The following is an 18,184-nucleotide window of genomic DNA, read 5'->3' as shown; positions in this document are numbered from 1 at the left end:
AATTTGCTTGATGCGTGTGGTTGGCACGTCCGTTGGGAACCCCAAGAGGAAGGTGTGATGCGCACAGCGGCAAGTTTCCCTCAGTAAGAAACCAAGGTTTAATCGGACCAGTAGGAGTCAAGAAGCACGTTGAAGGTTGATGGCGGCGAGATGTAGTGCGGCGCAACACCAGTGATTCCGGCGCCAACGTGGAACCTGCACAACACAACCAAGATACTTTGCCCCAACGAAACAGTGAGGTTGTCAATCTCACCGGCTTGCTGTAACAAAGAGTTAACCGTATTGTGTGGAAGATGATTGTTTGCAGAAAACAGTAGAACAGTATTGTAGTAGATTGTGTTTCAGTAAAGAGAATTGGACCGGGGTCCACAGTTCACTAGAGGTGTCTCTCCCATAAGACGAACAGCATGTTGGGTGAACAAATTACAGTTGGGCAATTGACAAATAAAGAGAGCATGACCATGCACATACATATCATGATGAGTATAGTGAGATTTAATTGGGCATTACGACAAAGTACATAGACCGCCATCCAACTGCATCTATGCCTAAAAAGTCCACCTTCAGGTTATCATCCGAACCCCCTCCAGTATTAAGTTGCAAAGCAACAGACAATTGCATTAAGTATGGTGCGTAATGTAACTAGTGACTACATCCTTGAACATAGCACTAATGTTTTATCCCTAGTGGCAACAAGACAACACAACCTTAGAACTTTCTGTCATCGTCCTGTGTTAATGCAGGCATGAACCCACTATCGAGCATAAGTACTCCCTCTTGGAGTTACAAGCATCTACTTGGCCAGAGCATCTACTAGTAACGGAGAGCATGCAAGATCATAAACAACACATAGATATAACTTTGATAATCAACATAACAAGTATTCTCTATTCATCGGATCCCAACAAACGCAACATATAGAATTACAGATAGATGATCTTGATCATGTTAGGCAGCTCACAAGATCCGACAATGATAGCACAATGGGGAGAAGACAACCATCTAGCTACTGCTATGGACCCATAGTCCAGGGGTAGACTACTCACACATCACTCCGGAGGCGACCATGGCGGCGTAGAGTCCTCCGGGAGATGATTCCCCTCTCCGGCAGGGTGCCGGAGGCGATCTCCTGGATCCCCCGAGATGGGATCGGCGGCGGCGGCGTCTCTGGAAGGTTTTCCGTATCGTGGTTCTCGGTACTGGGGTTTTCGTCACGGAGACTTTTTATAGGCGGAAGGGCAGGTCAAGAGGCGGCACGGGGGCCCCACACCACAGGGCCGCGCGGCCAAGGGGGGGGCCGCGCCGCCCTAGGGTGTGGCCCCTCCGTGGCCCCTCTTCGTCTCTCCTTCGGACTTCTGGAAGCTTCGTGAGAAAATAGGCCCCTGGGCTTTGATTTCGTCCAATTCCGAGAATATTTCCTTACTAGGATTTCTGAAACCAAAAACAGCAGAAACAAAGAATCGGCACTTCGGCATCTTGTTAATAGGTTAGTTCCAGAAAATGCACGAATATGACATAAAGTGTGCATAAAACATGTAGATAACATCAATAATGTGGCATGGAACATAAGAAATTATCGATACGTCGGAGACGTATCAGGCAGCCGCTTGATGGCGAGGGGGTCCTTGTCGATGCGGAGGATGAACTCAAAGAAGCTCGCCTCCTGCGAAGACGACGGTGACGACGATGTTACTCCAGCACGGTGGCCCCTGCCGCGGCGACCGCGGCCTCGACCGCCTCGCTGGCCAATTGGATCGGCCATGGATACCTTCGCAGGTTTCTATGGGAGGGGGGGTGCTACAGTGGAGGCTATGGTGGCTAGGGTTTGTGTGGAGTAGATGATGAGGCAGCCGAGCGCGTGCCCCTCTTTATATATGTCAGAGCTAGCCGATGGGCTGGCACGCGTGGCATCAGCATAACTTTGTTGGCAAAGGTGAGCGGCGGCCGCTCGGCAGCGAGGCATCGTCATTAACATGACACAGAATGTTGAAGTGATCCCTTGTTGCCACTACTAGCGCGTTTGAGAAGACGCATCAACATAGGTCGCTGCCAGGTGGGCCCGTGGGAGAAGTGTGCATGGTCGCGTCGAGACGTATCCAAGGCACATATTTGGACCGCGTTTGCGTCTCCGCGGACAACCCGATCACTATGCGTCGAGCTGCTGAGCCTGTGTACATGCGCATTTTTTGACTGCGGGATCACAAACGGACGTGGAGCATTTGGGTGGATGCACTGACAGGGATGGACATGCCGATGATCTTTGTGGGTCTGGATCGCTTGCAGCACCTAACTCGGTCACCTATTTGGGCCACGTGGCTTTTTCTTTCCGGGGGAGGGGGGGGGGGGGGGCTGCCATAACAGCTAGTAGATTCAAAAGCTCGTATGCGTGGCCTCGCCTTCTCAAACGACTCGCAGACACCCCCACCTCTTCCTTCTCATGCACCCTATCCTCATCCGCGTCATACCTCGCAGGCTCCAAACGACATGGGTGAAGCTCACATTGGCATCTCGTGAGCGGTTCCCGCGGACCGCTGAGCAGCGTGAGGTGGAGGAGCGCGAGGCGGTGGCGGATGTGGAGGCGGAGCGGTTGGCGGTAGTTGCAGGAGGATGTGGACAAGGTCGTCGAGTAGGAGGGCGAAAATGGTTTGTACCACACTACAGAGGACGCGCCGCCTCCTGGTTAGCAAGCCTCCCTTGTTGCCTCCTTCGAGACCGCCCACCAAGAGTTCACGACCGCAACCTCTTGGCGGTGAATGCGGCCATCAAGGACCACTTGAGGGAACTCTCCCGCGTGTCCACAGATGCCGAGCGCCAGGCCATCGTGGACCTGCTGGAGTGGCGGGTGGAGATCGTCACTGTGCAGGACCCCAAGAGCAAGCTCTAGATGGCCTCGCCCCAGCACGAGGTGTACTACGAACTAGCGGAGCGCAACACACGTGAGGAAGAGGATGAGGAGGGCCAAGCATGGCGCGCCAGCGGTCGAACAGGCATGCCGCAGCCGATGGGATGTTCCAGCTCCAAGCACGCAAGGAAGCCGACTCTAGTGCGCTTGCTGCCGCCCGCAACAGGGAGGATGAAGAGTTCGTGGAGGCAAAGAGAAAAGACGTGTAGCGCACCGGCAGGGAGGCAGAGCACAACCACCGGTCCAGTATGAGGTTAATGGCCACCTCTATAACAAATGGTACTATCTCTGATAGTATCTATCCTCAACGGTCCACACTTGTGAAGACAATTCCCATACCTCAGAACGTGAAATATAGTAGGTTTACTAAATAGCAAGATGCATGTATGAAGGATGTGGGGCGGGCATTTGGTATGATGCAGTCTCGTTGGGTTGTTGAGCTATAGTTAGACTCCATGCTAGGACACGGAGCCATCACACTATTTGTATAATCATGCACAACATGGCCATTGAGGAGGAGCGCGATGACACCGTGTTTGACCAAGGCTGGGAACACCAGAGTGAGAATATTGCAACCGAGCCCGGCCCACCCGTAGACTTGATATATTTCTGCTGCTCAACATGAAATGGGTGACAAATCAACTCACGTCCAGCGCCGGAAAGAATTTGGTGGAATGTATGTGCACTCATCTTAGAAACAACTAGTTCTTGTATTTGATTTTAATCCAATGCTTGTCATTTGTGTAATATACTATGTCCTATGACTATGTCCTATGACTTTGTATTTGTTTTATGAACTTGATTGCTATGATCTCTGTGAAATCATCCAGAAATCAACATATGAATTTATTTGTACCTTATTCAAAACCTATCTAAGTATGCGATTAAAGATGAAAAACGGCAAAAGGTGTGAGGACACAGACATTTGCAGGCCGACGCTGGGGTCTCTGCCACCTGCGAACAGACCGCACCCGTTTCCTTGTCCGAGGCCGCCACATTTGGATCGAAATGAACTAAAATGTGATCGGTTATGCATGTGGCTGTTGAAGATTCACACACCGAGGCTACGAACTACGTATACAATTCGTTGAAAATGTTTTTTTTACAAAACCACAAGCTTTATTGACTAATGATGTTCTTAGGGATACAATACACCCCTTGGGGTGGCTGAAAACAAATTGCAACAATTGTGTGTTCCCCACAAGGATGAACAGACAATTGACGGGCTGCCAGACGATATAAGGCTTGTTAGTATTGCAATAAGTGTCTCTTCCTCGCATAGTTGCCAGACGATATAAGTAATGTTAGAAAAAACAATTAACAGGCCGTGTGGCAGGCCGTCAACTGTATGGGCTTTGGAGCTGGACGCTGGACGCGATGTGGGAGAAGTCCCGATCAAGCGAAGCTAACTAGCGAAGGCCCACGATCTCATAAAAAAAAACTAGAGAAGGCCCTCCCCGTCGATCGATCAGGCATGCATTGACAGGGGCTAGCCTAGAAGATTTTCTCAGTAACTCCATACGATAGTTTTACCCCTCAATCAGATGTGGAAACATTGTGGAGGTAAGAACGACCTTTGAGTGGTGAATATTATGAGGAATGCGACAGGTCAAAAAAACATCTAACGCAAATATGATGTTGTGTGTGTCGAGGTATTCTTATGATCCCGAACTTGTAGGTGTTTCTTTGTGTGCATGATACACAATTTAAATTTGTGCATCATAGCCTATATGCGTTCCGCAATAGTGTTCTCGCGGGGTACTCTTGATTTTGGGTGCAACCCAATTGGAAATTGTATCTGTGGCATTGTTCATTTGATATAGTTGACGGCGTAGTAATAGGATCATTGATGCATGATATGTAATATTTTATATCTATGGCTTCTTATAGACAGAATGTTTCTCAAAACTTGTATGTACCTCTAACAGTTAATTAACATATGGGAAATTTGATACACTCCCAACTAATTATTTTGATCCTCCAATAGTTTTGATCAAGGTTTTGACCGAACATGGTGATCTATTGGGTCCTAGGATTGAATAGGTCACCCATGACTCCTAAATTGGCATTTTTGGCACAATCGGTGCACAGCAAGAGCACGTTGCAGTGATCGTCTGTCGGTAGATATCATAGGTAGCCTTCATATAGGGTAGCCTGAGATGGATAGGCATGATCTTTCATCGTAAACTTTTTAGGGCAATCAGCTAGAGTTAATTTAGATTATCAATTACCCTTTAGATCTAATTAAGATTTGTCATGACTACTATTTGGCTCACAAAAAAACAAATATCAGTCGTCTAGTTTTGCCTTGCAATTACCTATTAGGAGGTAAGTTGGAACATCTTAACTCAGCTCCTAATAAATACTCCCTCTGTTTCATATTAGTTGTGATTGATTTAGTACTAAGCCATACTAAATCAGCGACAGTAATATGAAAAGGAAGAGTAGATATCTAGATTAGTTCCATTAAACTTACGACATTCATATCTCTGGTGATGATACTTCAAAATACCTAAGAGAAAAAATCGTAGAGAAAAACCTCTGATCGGCGCTGGTGAGCCGCACGAGCATTATAGATCCGGTTATGGGATTTGAAATGCTTACACGCATGGGAGCATGGTATCTTCGATGCCTAGAACTGGACGGATCCTAGCTAAATTATGCCTGTCTCCATTAAAACCTCCACTTATCCGACTATGTCTACAATACGAGTACTCCTCGAGTTGGCAACCAATCCGTAAACACAACCTACCGCGCGTGGGCAATATTAGAGCAATTCCAATAGTACAGTCAACTGCTGGCTATAACAAGATGTCATGTCACTTGTAGTTATCATATAGCTAACATGTACAATAGTTGGCTATACTAATGAAGTACTTTACTAACATATGATCCACATTTCACTCTCACAAAGTGCCTAGGAGCACGTGCAAGAGCTGGCTATTGCATAGTAGCACACCTCCCTTCTCTCTCCTCTTCTCTCTCTTCCAACTTATCTAAAATATATTATTTAATACCTTATAGTCAGCTGACTGGACTCTATTGTATTTGCTCTTATATAACTGCTTCCTTGTTTCTGTAGCTCCTCGTTCCATACTTCTAGTTCGCAACAACTTGCAGCCTGAAGAGCACCGGCCGATCGAGAAAAGGAGCGGCGAACGAAATGGACGATATGGCGGCGGAACTGGCCGTGCTACCTGATGATGTCCTCCTGGAGGTCCTCCAGCGTCTTCCGCTGCACAGCCTGGCCGCGTGCCGGTGGGTCTGCAAGGCATGGCGCGACATCATCTACGGCCGCCTGCGCAGCCGCCTGCTTTCGCCCTCGGTGCGCGGCATCTTCATCAACTACGTTATTTATAGCATGTCTGAGTTCTTCTCCCGTCCCTCAGCGGGACCGGCCATCTGCGGAGGGCTTGACTTCCTGCCCTGCGAGGGCGTCGAGGTCAGGGATCACTGCAACGGGCTCTTGCTCTGCACCGATTGGGAAGACGAGTCTTGGTACGTCGTCAACCCGGCCACGCAGGGGTGGGCGCGTTTGCCCCAACGCCCTCCGCCGCACATGCAGGGACTCGATCAGACCGCCTTCCTCGCGTTTGACCAAATCATGTCACCACACTACGAGGTTTATCTGATACCATGCGTGCCGTACGGCGAATTGGGTGACAACATGTTGCCTGAAGCGGAGTGGCCTCCAGCGTCACACGTGATGCATGTGTTCTCGTCGATGACCGAGCGGTGGGACAAGAAGACGTTTCTCCGGCAAGGGGAAGCTGCGGGGGTCGTCGCCGACATGGCTTCGAGTCGTTCATGGTACAAGAATAATCATGCCGTCTACTGGCGAGGTGCACTCTACATACATTGCCAGTGCGACTTCGTTATGAGGTGCGCACTTCTTGATCTTCATTGCATTATTTTGTAGGATGACTCATTAATTTATGGCCGTTACTAATTTGTTTTGTGCAACAATTTACGTTTTGCAGAATGTGCTTGTCAAGTTACAAGTACCAAGTAATTAAAAAGCCTCATCAGTTCGGCTTATATCCTAGTGCTCATTTAGGGAGATCAGTCAAAGGGGTGTACTGCGCAATATTTCATACTCGTCATGGACTCCAGCTTTGGCATCTCGATGAATCCTCGTGCGGTCAAATCAAGTGGGTGCTCAAACATGATACCAGTCTTGCGAGCTTTGACAAAAAGATCCATCTAGATGGGGACGACGTCTATGCTCAGCAGATGGACAAGCAGTGGATCTTACAAGATGTTAACTACCGCAGGGGGGCTCTGACTTTGGGTACGGGCCTCATAGATGTGAGAACTGGGTAGCGCCAACGGAAGAGAAATTTGAATGGAACTCTGACGACGATAACATTCTCGACATCGAACATGCCGCCGAAGGGAGATGGTCAGGGTACATTGGATATCTTGGATTTCATCCTTACAGAGAGGTTGTTTTCTTAACTTTAGCACTGGACGGAGCAGTTGCCTATGATTGGAATAGCTCAAAATTTCAGTACTTGGGCCGTATTCTTCCAAAAGACTACCAAGAGATCGCCATGCAATGCGCAGGAATAGATACATGTTTTCCATACACGCCTTGTTGGATGCACGAGTTTCCAAGAAAAAGTTCGGAATCTCAACTTGAAGCTGATGAGCAGCTATCTGGAAACAGTTTGGAATCTCAGGTTCAACCTGACCCGCACTGCACCTAGCGTGGCCGCGCACAAGTACCAGCTGCGCAAGCTCCCTGGACGCGTTAAGACTTAAGACTCACCGCACACTCTGCATCACAGCTCAGTAGGAACCCACCTTCAGCGACATGACGTCCAAAGGCCGTTCCGGCAAGATCGACATTAGCAAGGTACTAAGCAAGGAGCTCATCACGGCGATCACTCAATCTAGGCTGCTCGATGAGTTTCCTGAATGAAATTTGAAATTGTAACTTGAATATGAGTGTATATGTGAACAATTAGGTATTTCAAGTGGAAGATGAACATGTACCAATATTTTCTTGGAATATTAACTTCAAAATGAGCAGGAATCAGGCGTACTCAGGTTTGAAGCACCTGTAACTGGCTGGCTTAATAGAAAACAAAGTTCTAGACCATTTTTTTGTTACTTGTACATCTGTATTGGCAAGTCATAAGAGTGAAGATTTCCGATTTTGTTTTCTTTAACTCTTGCATCATTGTAATGTTATTATCAGCTACTTTTTCATGAGTCGAGTATATGTACGGTTGTCGTTGTCTATTCGACGATACCTTGGAGGAGAGATCCTCACGGAGGGGAGAAGAAGTAGGGGCTATTGGGCGGAAAGTCCTCGGGACGGTGGTACGCGATTTACCCAGCTTCAAAACACCTGCTCGAGGACAGGGCCTACTGCTTCTTGTCTGAAATTATCTGGGAGCTTTCGCGTTGTTACAATGAGTTGTGGTTGTCTCGTTTCTAGTTCGAGATCTACCTTTAGGGCTCTCGGGATCCGGTTTATAAAGGCGCCTGGATCTAGGGTTTCCAGGGAGAGTCTTACCCGGAATACAAGTTGCCTAACTACAGAATATTACATTGCCATGTACGTCAAGGATCTACCTATTCCTAACTTGTCGTCATGGATCTGGCTTCCTTCATGGGGCTTCACGAATCTGACTCCTGGCATAGACCTCCAAGGATCCGGCTACCTCCATGGGCCTCCATGGATCCGGCTACCTCAGTAGGTCTTTTTGGATTCGCCTACCTTAGTAGGTCGGTTGGGATCCGGCTCCTTGTTCCTGGGCTGGACATCTTTCATCTTAATCAACAGCAACTGGGCCGCATGGTGGGCCATACGCCATCACAACCATATGTGGGTCACCCAGGCTTGCCGGAATTGGACCATATCGATGGTATACCTATGAAGTATATCCACAATAATGTAGTGGAAGAGTGTCACCATTCATTCAAGGTTACTGCAGGTGTATGCCTTTAATAATTCTGCATGCAAACTTACAAACTCACAATAGAAGGTTTTGAATACTCTCCCCGTTCCATATTATTTTTCGCGAATTCGAATGTATGTATTTACAAAATGTGTTTAGATATATTCAAATTAGATGCAACTAATATGGAACGGAGGGGTTATTTTTCAAGAATATGAAGAAAATGAAAATTAGTTTTCCTGAACTTGAAAGTGTGGACAAAACGCTTTGTGAGGCCCTACGTCGTCCACCTTAGACGACACATGAGGTGAACCCTATCTGCCACGGGTAGTCCTTCTCCTCTGAGGAACTCCCTCGCCTGGATAACACAGGAGGTGAATCCTAGGTGCCATGGGTAGTCCTCCTCCTCTGAGGAACTCCCTCGCCACCATCCATGGCCGCAGCCAGGCAAATCCCGCACGGTGGAGGGAGCAGCGAAAGTTCTCGTCCATGGCATGGTTAGTATGGAGGTCTTGTCGCGTGTCGCATGGCCTCGTGGCGGCGATTCCCCTGGAGTGTGGTGGTTGGGCAGGTGACGCCTGCTTTGAGCTAGGGTCAGGGCCATGCCTTTGCTTTTCCTGAATTTGAGTTGGGCTACTCCCCGCGGGTGTTGGAGCGCTGGCGCACGAATGGACACTTCCGAGTTCCGAGACCAGGTTAACATCGTTTGGGTTAGGTAGCCACGAACGGTCGAGATTTGTATCATGTGTCTACGGTGAGTGTCTCCCATCAGTTAGGCCATGTATGATGGAAGGTGTTTAGATGAGTTCTTAACAAAAGAAACCAAGGATTTTTCTTAAGCATCCGACTAGTATAAATAAGCATGAATGCTTTAAAAAGCCTGTTCATTTTTTAAGCAAGTATAGTACTACCTCCGTTCCTTGATATAAGGTGTACAGTTTTTCCGAAAAAAGCTCCAAAATATAAGGTGTATTACATAGAACCACTCAGTTGAACATTTTTTACGGATTCAATTGCATTTTCTTAGCTCATGCAAACTTCTCTATTTTCTCAAAGCAATAATTCAGGGGTAATCTTTCCCAAAACTCGTGTAACTTGCTCTCAATGTGCGTTTTTTTAATTTTCGTGCCAAAAATTATACACTCTATATTTAGGAACGGAGGGAGTAGTTTTTTTTCCTAGTAGATCTAGGTTTATCGAACCGTGGGAAACAACTGCTGAATGGAAATCTAAGGAACTTCTACAAGACTTTTTTACTCGTTTTATTTTATGTTTGCCAGACATTTGTAGTTTACTTCAAATTGTTGGTCGTTGCAATGATGAAAATAGGTCAGGGTTGAACATTCGCATGCAGTTGCGCGCACACATATGGAATAAGGATAATAATAAGCATATTCATGTGTGAAATGATCTCATATAGATAGGGTTGTGGGCAACACATCTATAAATACTGAAGCCCATGCGAGCCACAGGCATATCCAAGTCTTCGAATAAGACCCCAACAACAAAACCTCCCAAAAGTGGGAAACCTACTCAAGGGGGGAGTCCTACTCAAGGTGGGACTCCCACCTTTCCTTGAGGTGGGTTGGCTGGCCACCTATGGTGGAGCCCACCTGGGACTCCTCCCCTTAGGGTTTGGCCGGCCATGCAAGGTAGAGTCCCTCCGGGACTCCACTTTCCATGGTGATTTCTTCCGGACTTTTCTAGAACCTTCTAGAACCTGCCATAAATGCAGCGGATCATTTCCAAACTTGGAATATGACTTCCTATATATGAATCTTATTCTCCGAACCGTTCCGGACCTCCTCGTGATGTGCTGGATCCCATCCGAGACTCCGAACAAAACTTCGAACTCCATTCCATATTCCATATCTACTTAAATGACATCAAACCTTAAGTGTGTCACCCTACGGTTCGCGAACTATGCAGACATGATTAAGACCTCTCTCTGACCAATAACCAATAGCGGGATCTGGAGATCCATAATGGCTCCCACATATTCAACGATGACTTTAGTGATCGACTGAACCATTTACATACGATACCGATTACCTTTGTCACGCGATATTTTACTTGTCCGAGGTTTGATCATCGGTATCTCTATACCTTGTTCAACCTCGTCTCCTGACAAGTACTCTTTACTCGTACCGTGGTATGTGGTCTCTTTATGAACCATTCATATGCTTGCAAGCTAATTAGACGACATTCCACCGAGAGGGCCCAGAGTATATCTATCCGTCATCCCACTGTTGATCCATATGCCTCAACTCATACTTTCCGGATACTTAATCCCATATTTATAACCACCCATTTACGCAGTGGCGTTTGATGTAATCAAAGTACCCTTCCGGTATAAGTGATTTACATGATCTCATGGTCGAAAGGACTTGGTAACTATGTATCGAAAGCTTATAGTAAATAACTTAATGACGTGATCTTATGCTATGCTTAATTGGGTGTGTCCATTGCATCATTCAAATAATGACATAACCTTGTTATTAATAACATCCAATGTTCATGATCATGAAACTATGATCATCTATTAATCAACAAGCTAGTTATACAAGAGGCTTACTAGGGACTCCTTGTTGTTTACATAACACACATGTATCAATGTTTCGGTTAATACAATTATAGCATGGTATGTAAACATTATCATAATCACAAATATATATTATAATAACCATTTATTATTGCCTCTTGGGCATATCTCCAATAGTCTCCCACTTGCACTAGAGTCAATAATCTAGTTTACATATGTAAAGATATAACACCTTGGCCTTCCGGTGCTTTATCATGTTTTGCTCACGGGAGAGGTTTTAGTCAGCGGATCTGACACGCTCAGAAACGTATGTATTTTGTAATTCATTTGCGTCTCAACGCATCACTCATTTCCAAATGAGTCGGCATCAAATATGTTTGGTCTTCTGGTGGAACCTTAATTCCGCGGTCTGAAATATGTCACTAATATTGTCACACACAATATAGCTTCAAAGTTCTGACACTATCGGAACTACACCAAATTCTCAAAGAATTTCTTTACTTAACATCCTCAGTCATTGTCAAAATAATGACATACTCTGCATTCGTTTGTAGAATCCGTCACAATATTTAGAACTCATCTAAATCTAGCATAGAAAACTTCTAGCTCATTGTGCTACCTTTTAAACAACACTTAGTCCAAATTGAGATTGAAATTTTTAATTTTATATGTGACAAAATCAATATCGGTGCAACATCTTACAGTGATTTGTTTGTCATTTCTTCATACAAAAATTATATATATATCCTTGGTTCTTCTTAAGTACTCAAGAATATTCTTACTGTTTTTCAATGATCATCACATGAATCATTCTGGTTCATGCTCATAACAATTTTTTTTAGAGCACAGGACATCTGATTGTGTACATATTATTCGTGATCTATGATCACTCATGTGTTTTTACTCATTGAGTGTTAGATACACTCAAGTCTTGTTAAACCTTCACATGACAAGAACATTTTCTTAATATTTTCTTATTATGTGTTTCAATCTATCTTCATAGATCTTGACACTAAATTTGTTTCAGTCGATATCCTTTCATTGAATTTAATTTCTCAATGAAACCTTTTAATCAAGTATATAATTACATCATTTATAACCAACTATATGTCATCTACATAAAGTATTATAAATATGTCTCAGCGCTCCCACTTAATTTCTTACAAATGCAAGCCTCTTCATCGTCTCTGATGAAATCAAAAAACTCTTTGTCTATTTCATCCGGTGAAGATTCCAACTCCGCGATACTCACTTCATCCAATTGAAGTTCGTATACCTATCTAGTATTCTACGGAGTAGCAAAACTCTTGGTTGTATCTTGTATACACCTTTAATACACAATTTTGTTAAGTAATGTATTTTGCTATCCTACTATCATATCTCATAAAAGAAATATGTAGCGATTACTAGAATAATCCACATAGACTATAAGCATTGCTACGGAAGATCTAATCTTATCGTAGTCAACTCTTTGAACTTTGTCGTAAACAACTTTTTGACAAGTCAAGCTTCTTCAAGGATATTTTATCCAAGTCCATCAATTTTATAGATCCATTCACTTTCAAAAAGTATTCGTCTATCTTGGATTTCATGGCGTATAGCCATTTTAACGGAGTCAGGGCCCATCATAACTTCTTTGTTTTGTAGTTGGTTTATCAAAAATCAATCCTTTGTCCACAAATCATTTATTTGATCACAAAGTAAACCATACCTACAAGGTTCAATTTTTACTTCGATCTCCATGGATAAAACACTTTGTAGTCATGGGAGCCATGATCGTCGTGGCCGCTTCCGGAACCATTTCCGATGCTGCGCTACTCTGATCATTTTGCTCAGGTTCATAAACCTTATCAAGTTCTATTGTCCTCCCACTCAAATACTTCGCTAGAAAACAATTTCTTGGAAATAAGCAAGTAACATTAACAAACACTTTTGTCTTTTACTTCATAGTGGAAAGAATTCCCAATCAATTCTTTGGGATAACCAACAAAGACATTCATCCGATTTTGGTTGTAAACTCTTAGACCAAAATTTAAAGAAAGGACTATTAGGGTTTATACCCATGCCATAACTCGTATGGTGTCATTTCAACGGATCATGATGATGCTCTATTTAGTGTAAAAGCGGTAGTCACTAAAGCATAATCCACAAAAATATAATGGCATCATTTTATTCTTATCTCATCATTAACCCAACAAGGTTTGGATACATTTCTCGGATACTATATCATCACTATGATACTCCAAGAAATGTGAGTTGTAGAACAATTTCATAACTCTCTTAGATGTTCGCTAAAACTCGTAATTCAAATATTTTCCCAATGATCCAATCATAGATAATTGACTTTTCTATTACGATGATTTCCACTTCATGCTGAAATTTATTTGAATCCATTCAAATGTTTCAGACTTCTTCCTTATCGAAATATATCCACATATATATATACTCAATTCATTGTTGGAAGTTTTCATGAAGTAGAAGAATCTCCCGCACACAACTATGCCCAGTGAACCACATATATCATCATGTATGTTTTCACTATGTTAGTTGCCCGTTCAACTCTTGGCCTATGAACGGTATTTTAGTCATTCTCTTTAGAAAAGATTTGCAAGCGCCAAACGATTCAAAAATCAAATGACTCCAAAAATCCATTTTCATGGAGTTCCTTTATGCATTCCTTTCTAACATGACCTAAATGGCGGTTCCACAAATAAGTGGAATTCAAATCATTTGCCTTATGGCATTTTAGCGTCAGTGTTATGTATGTGTATTTCACCATTAAGATTTATAATAACTTATCCATCGTTGACAATGGATTAACTTATCAATGCCTACGGGTTGTAGAATAGGGTTTAGTTAGAAGTAGAGGGCAAGTAGATCTCGAAGGTTTCAGCCGAAAAGTACTCGACGATATGAAAACTAGGGTTTGTGAGACAATGATTCGATGCTTTCTTTGTCCCTCGACTCCCCCTTATATAGGAGGTGGAGCCGAGGGATTCGTGATGTACAAGTTACAGAGTCCGGGAAGGTTTCTAACTCCTCCCGCAATATTACAAGTGTTCTCTCCTAATACAACTCTAGCTTTTCTTAACTAGCAAGTTGGGCTTCCGAATTCTTCTTATCCTTCGGGTCGTGGGCCTTTAGTAAACCCCGGGTACCTTCTTCGGCAGGCCCATTGGGGATGCCTATGTCAGTAGCCCCCGAGATTTTGCTTGAATCGTAGAGTTAGGTAAAATCTCCACTGTTATATTTACTCGATAACTTCGAACTTCACCATATCTATTTGCGTATGAATTTCTATATTGTACAGGGATAATGGTAGTTGGGGCTAGTTCATCTGACGGATCAGGTACTAGTTAACTGCTCTAGTGGCAATCCGCAAAAACCTACTTCAAGATCACGTCCCTGGTCATGATCTCGGGATACTGGTGTAAACTTCGACAGGTGTCGCTTAAGGTCTTACCATTCTGTCGAGTCCCAGTCATATTTATCGGGTACCTAACGCGTCCGTTAGGATTTTTCTTCGTATCTATTGATACGGAAAAAAGTAGCAAACCGACGTCAGAGACGGCGCCACGCCACACAGAACGGACCTGGGGTCTTACCTTCGCAAAGTTTTGCGGCATTCAGAAATTGTTCGCAACTTTGGCGTTCTGAGAATATATTGTCGAGTGCTTATTCGACTGTTGGAATAGCACATTTTATTGAGTCAACGGATGACTTATATTGCTCTCCCGATGGGAGTATATGTAGAGTTATAAATAACTCGAAATATACTCTCTTGTTCCTATTTCTTTCTTCTTTCCCCTTTTTTTATAATTTCATCGGGTAAGCGAACAGCGTCCCCGATGGGAGTAGCCCCCGAGGCTACAGCCAAGGACTTGTGCTTGGGTGTAGGCTCCACGCCTTATGTCGCTATATTTTCTTTCTTTCTCGAAATTTTTAAATCTCTCGGGTGCGCGAACAGCGCTCCCGATGGGAGTAGCCCCCGAGGCTATGAGCAAATATTTGTATTTGATCATAGGCTCACGCCATTTCTATTTTGTCTTTCTCGAATTTTTTTTTCATTTTTCCAAAGTAGCCCCCGAGCATTTGATCATAAACTTGTATTTGATCAAAGGCTCTCAAAATGGTCCATAATCTTCTACTGTCGCCTTTTTATGAAGCTGTTGATTCGAGATTTCCTCTTGACAAAGTGACATCACTGCTGACGATAGCCACGACCGCTGGTCCTGGAAAACGCGAGAAGTTCTTTCGCGCTGCCTTGCGGGCCCAACTTACACACCGTATTGACACGTCGTGCAAGTGGGGGACACACGTCCTCCGCTTTTCCTGGCGCACGTACTGTAGCTCCTGTGCTTTCGCACCTGTATGAAATTACTTTTTACCCCTTGTCCAGGTGTACACCATATGTCCCATAATTTCTCAATCCAACGGCGCATCGATTCACCGCACCCCTATATAAAGGTATCATCTTCCTCCTTCAGCCTTTTCGCACGCGCCGCACCTCTGCTTCTCCACTGCCAAATCCTCCATTGCTCTTACTGCCTTAAGCTCGCAACCACACTCATACCCTTCGCCACCAAGTTCATTGATGTCGCCTCGCATCCGTTTGACAAGACACAGCACTCCGGAGTCGAGAATGGCGACGGCGGATCTGGGAAGCGTGGAGTGGGAGAGATCCAAGATCTCTGCCCAAGATATCAATCTGCTGAAGAAGATGGGGTTCAACAAGAAGGAAAACTCGCTCTGCTTCCCCAAGGAGGAAAGCTACCCCAAGCCTCCAATCGAATATCGGGTCAGTTTCGTTGACCATCTCATCCGAGGTCTTTCTCCCCCGATCCACGAGTTTCTTCGTGGTATTTTGTTTGTCTATGGGCTTCAACTGCATCAGTTGACGCCCAATTCCATCCTCCACGTCTCCATCTTTATCACATTGTGTGAGTGTTTCCTCGGGGTCCAACCTAATTGGGCTCTGTGGAAACGTATCTTTTGTCTTCGCCGCAATGGCTCCCACAACGTCGCCTACAACATTGGCGGCGTTGTTATCTGTGTTCGTTCTGACGTCGAGTATTTCGACATCAAATTCCCCGACTCTATCCAAGGTTGGCGAAAGAAGTGGCTATATATCCGCGAAGAAAGCTCCAATCCAGTGGAGGAAAACATCGCCCCTTTTGACGGAGAAACCAAAATCCTTCGCCGCCGTTCTTGGGATGCTGAAGCCACTGAAGCTGAGAAGTTAGCGACAGAAGCGCTGATGACTCGCATCCATGAGCTCGAGAATACCCGAGGCAAGGAACTTTCGGGCATTGAGATTACTGCCTATTTCCTTAGGATTAGAGTGCAGCCTCTTCAGGCTCGCAAAAATCCCCTCTGGAAGTATGCTGGTGAAAAAGATGTCGACAGGCTCTCAAAAGACCTTCCTTTGAAGGATTTTGATAAGCTTATCCGCAAAATCTCATCGCTCAACAAGAAGGATCCAATTCCATCTTCTTGCCGCATTACGTCATATAGTAGCGCCAATCCTCTTCCCGAGGTATTTTTCCCTCTTAGTTGCTATATTGTCTCATCGAGTTTAATTTTTTTTTTATCGACCACTACCTTGCTACTTTTGCATAACTTCTCTTTTTTTTATCGACACACTCTTTTACCAGAACCACCCTATTCTTGCTTCTCTTCCTCCTCTTCCTGAGGGTGGAGAAGTTGAAGACCGCGATGTTGTCGACGATGACAACCAAGGCACTTCGCGTCTTGAAAGTGAAGTCGCGGGTTCTCACAAATCTGCGGCTTCTTCTGAGAAAGATGCTGATTCCGAGGCCACCGCTTCAACGCACTCCCTTCCTCCTGCTGTTTCTCCAAGGAAGAAAAGGAAAAGGAATGAAGTCGAAGATTCCGGCACCTCCAAAGCCGAAGAAGTTGATCCTTCAGATAAGAAGACAACTTTTAACCCATACGATGCTGCCCTCATCAGCTCGTAAGTTATCTCTTGCTTCATACTGTTTTGCTCTTGACATTTTTGTCTATATTGCTTCTTATATCGTCGTTATTTTTACTACAGTGATGACGAGGAAGAGGCGCAAGCTATTGACGCGACTGCTCGAACGAGTACGTCGCGTACTTTAGTTGTGTCTGAGGTGCAGGTTGAAGGAGAAGAATCGTCGCCTCCTCAACAAAACACCGATCATCCTACTCCTCCTGCGAGCCCCCTTGCCCCTTCGCCAAAGAGGACAAGGATTGAGTCAATCACAGAGCCTGCCCTACAAATGGGTGGCTCCTCAACTCCTCTTTTAGATGATGTAAGTCCCTGAGTACTTTCCGATGTTGTCGACTTTTTCATTGTTTGCTTCTTTTTTGCTTTGTGTTGTCGACCTTTTGTCTATATTGATACCTTCTTTCTTTATTTTTCTTTTATCATCCTTTGATTAAGGAATTCATCCGCTTCGGTACCCAATGCGTCGGGTACCGTGAATATGCTAGCAAAGCTGAAGGTAATTTTTTTCTGCTTCTCCTAGCCCATGACTTCTCACTCCTTTCTTGTCATGTTTTTGACTGGTTTTGACTATTTTGACAGAAAAACTTGCTGAAGCCAACAAACGTGCCGATACACTTGCTCAAAAATTGGAGCAAAGTGAAAAGGCTCGTAAGAAGGCTGAATCAGATGCTCAGAAGGCCAAGGCAGATGCTGAAAAGGCCAGGGCAGACGCTGCTGGTGTTGAAGATCTTCGAAAGAGGCTTCACGACGCAGAAACTGCTTTGAGCGACAAAATAGCTGAGCAAGCTGCTCGAGAGGAAAAGATCCTCAATCGCTTGGAAGCACAGAGCCGACGTTTT

General features: G+C 44.7%; 1 pseudogene; it reads left to right on the top strand.

Annotated features, from left to right (window-relative positions):
- Positions 1-5,964: 5,964 nt before the first annotated feature.
- On the top strand, positions 5,965-7,962 carry LOC127309530 (putative F-box/kelch-repeat protein At1g15680; annotated as a pseudogene).
- Positions 7,963-18,184: the final 10,222 nt, after the last annotated feature.

The sequence above is a fragment of the Lolium perenne genome, chromosome 6, assembly GCF_019359855.2.
Source record: "Lolium perenne isolate Kyuss_39 chromosome 6, Kyuss_2.0, whole genome shotgun sequence".
Taxonomy (NCBI): domain Eukaryota; kingdom Viridiplantae; phylum Streptophyta; class Magnoliopsida; order Poales; family Poaceae; genus Lolium; species Lolium perenne.
The sequence above is the reverse complement of the archived record's forward strand: the minus strand, read 5'-3'. Positions and strand labels throughout refer to the sequence as shown.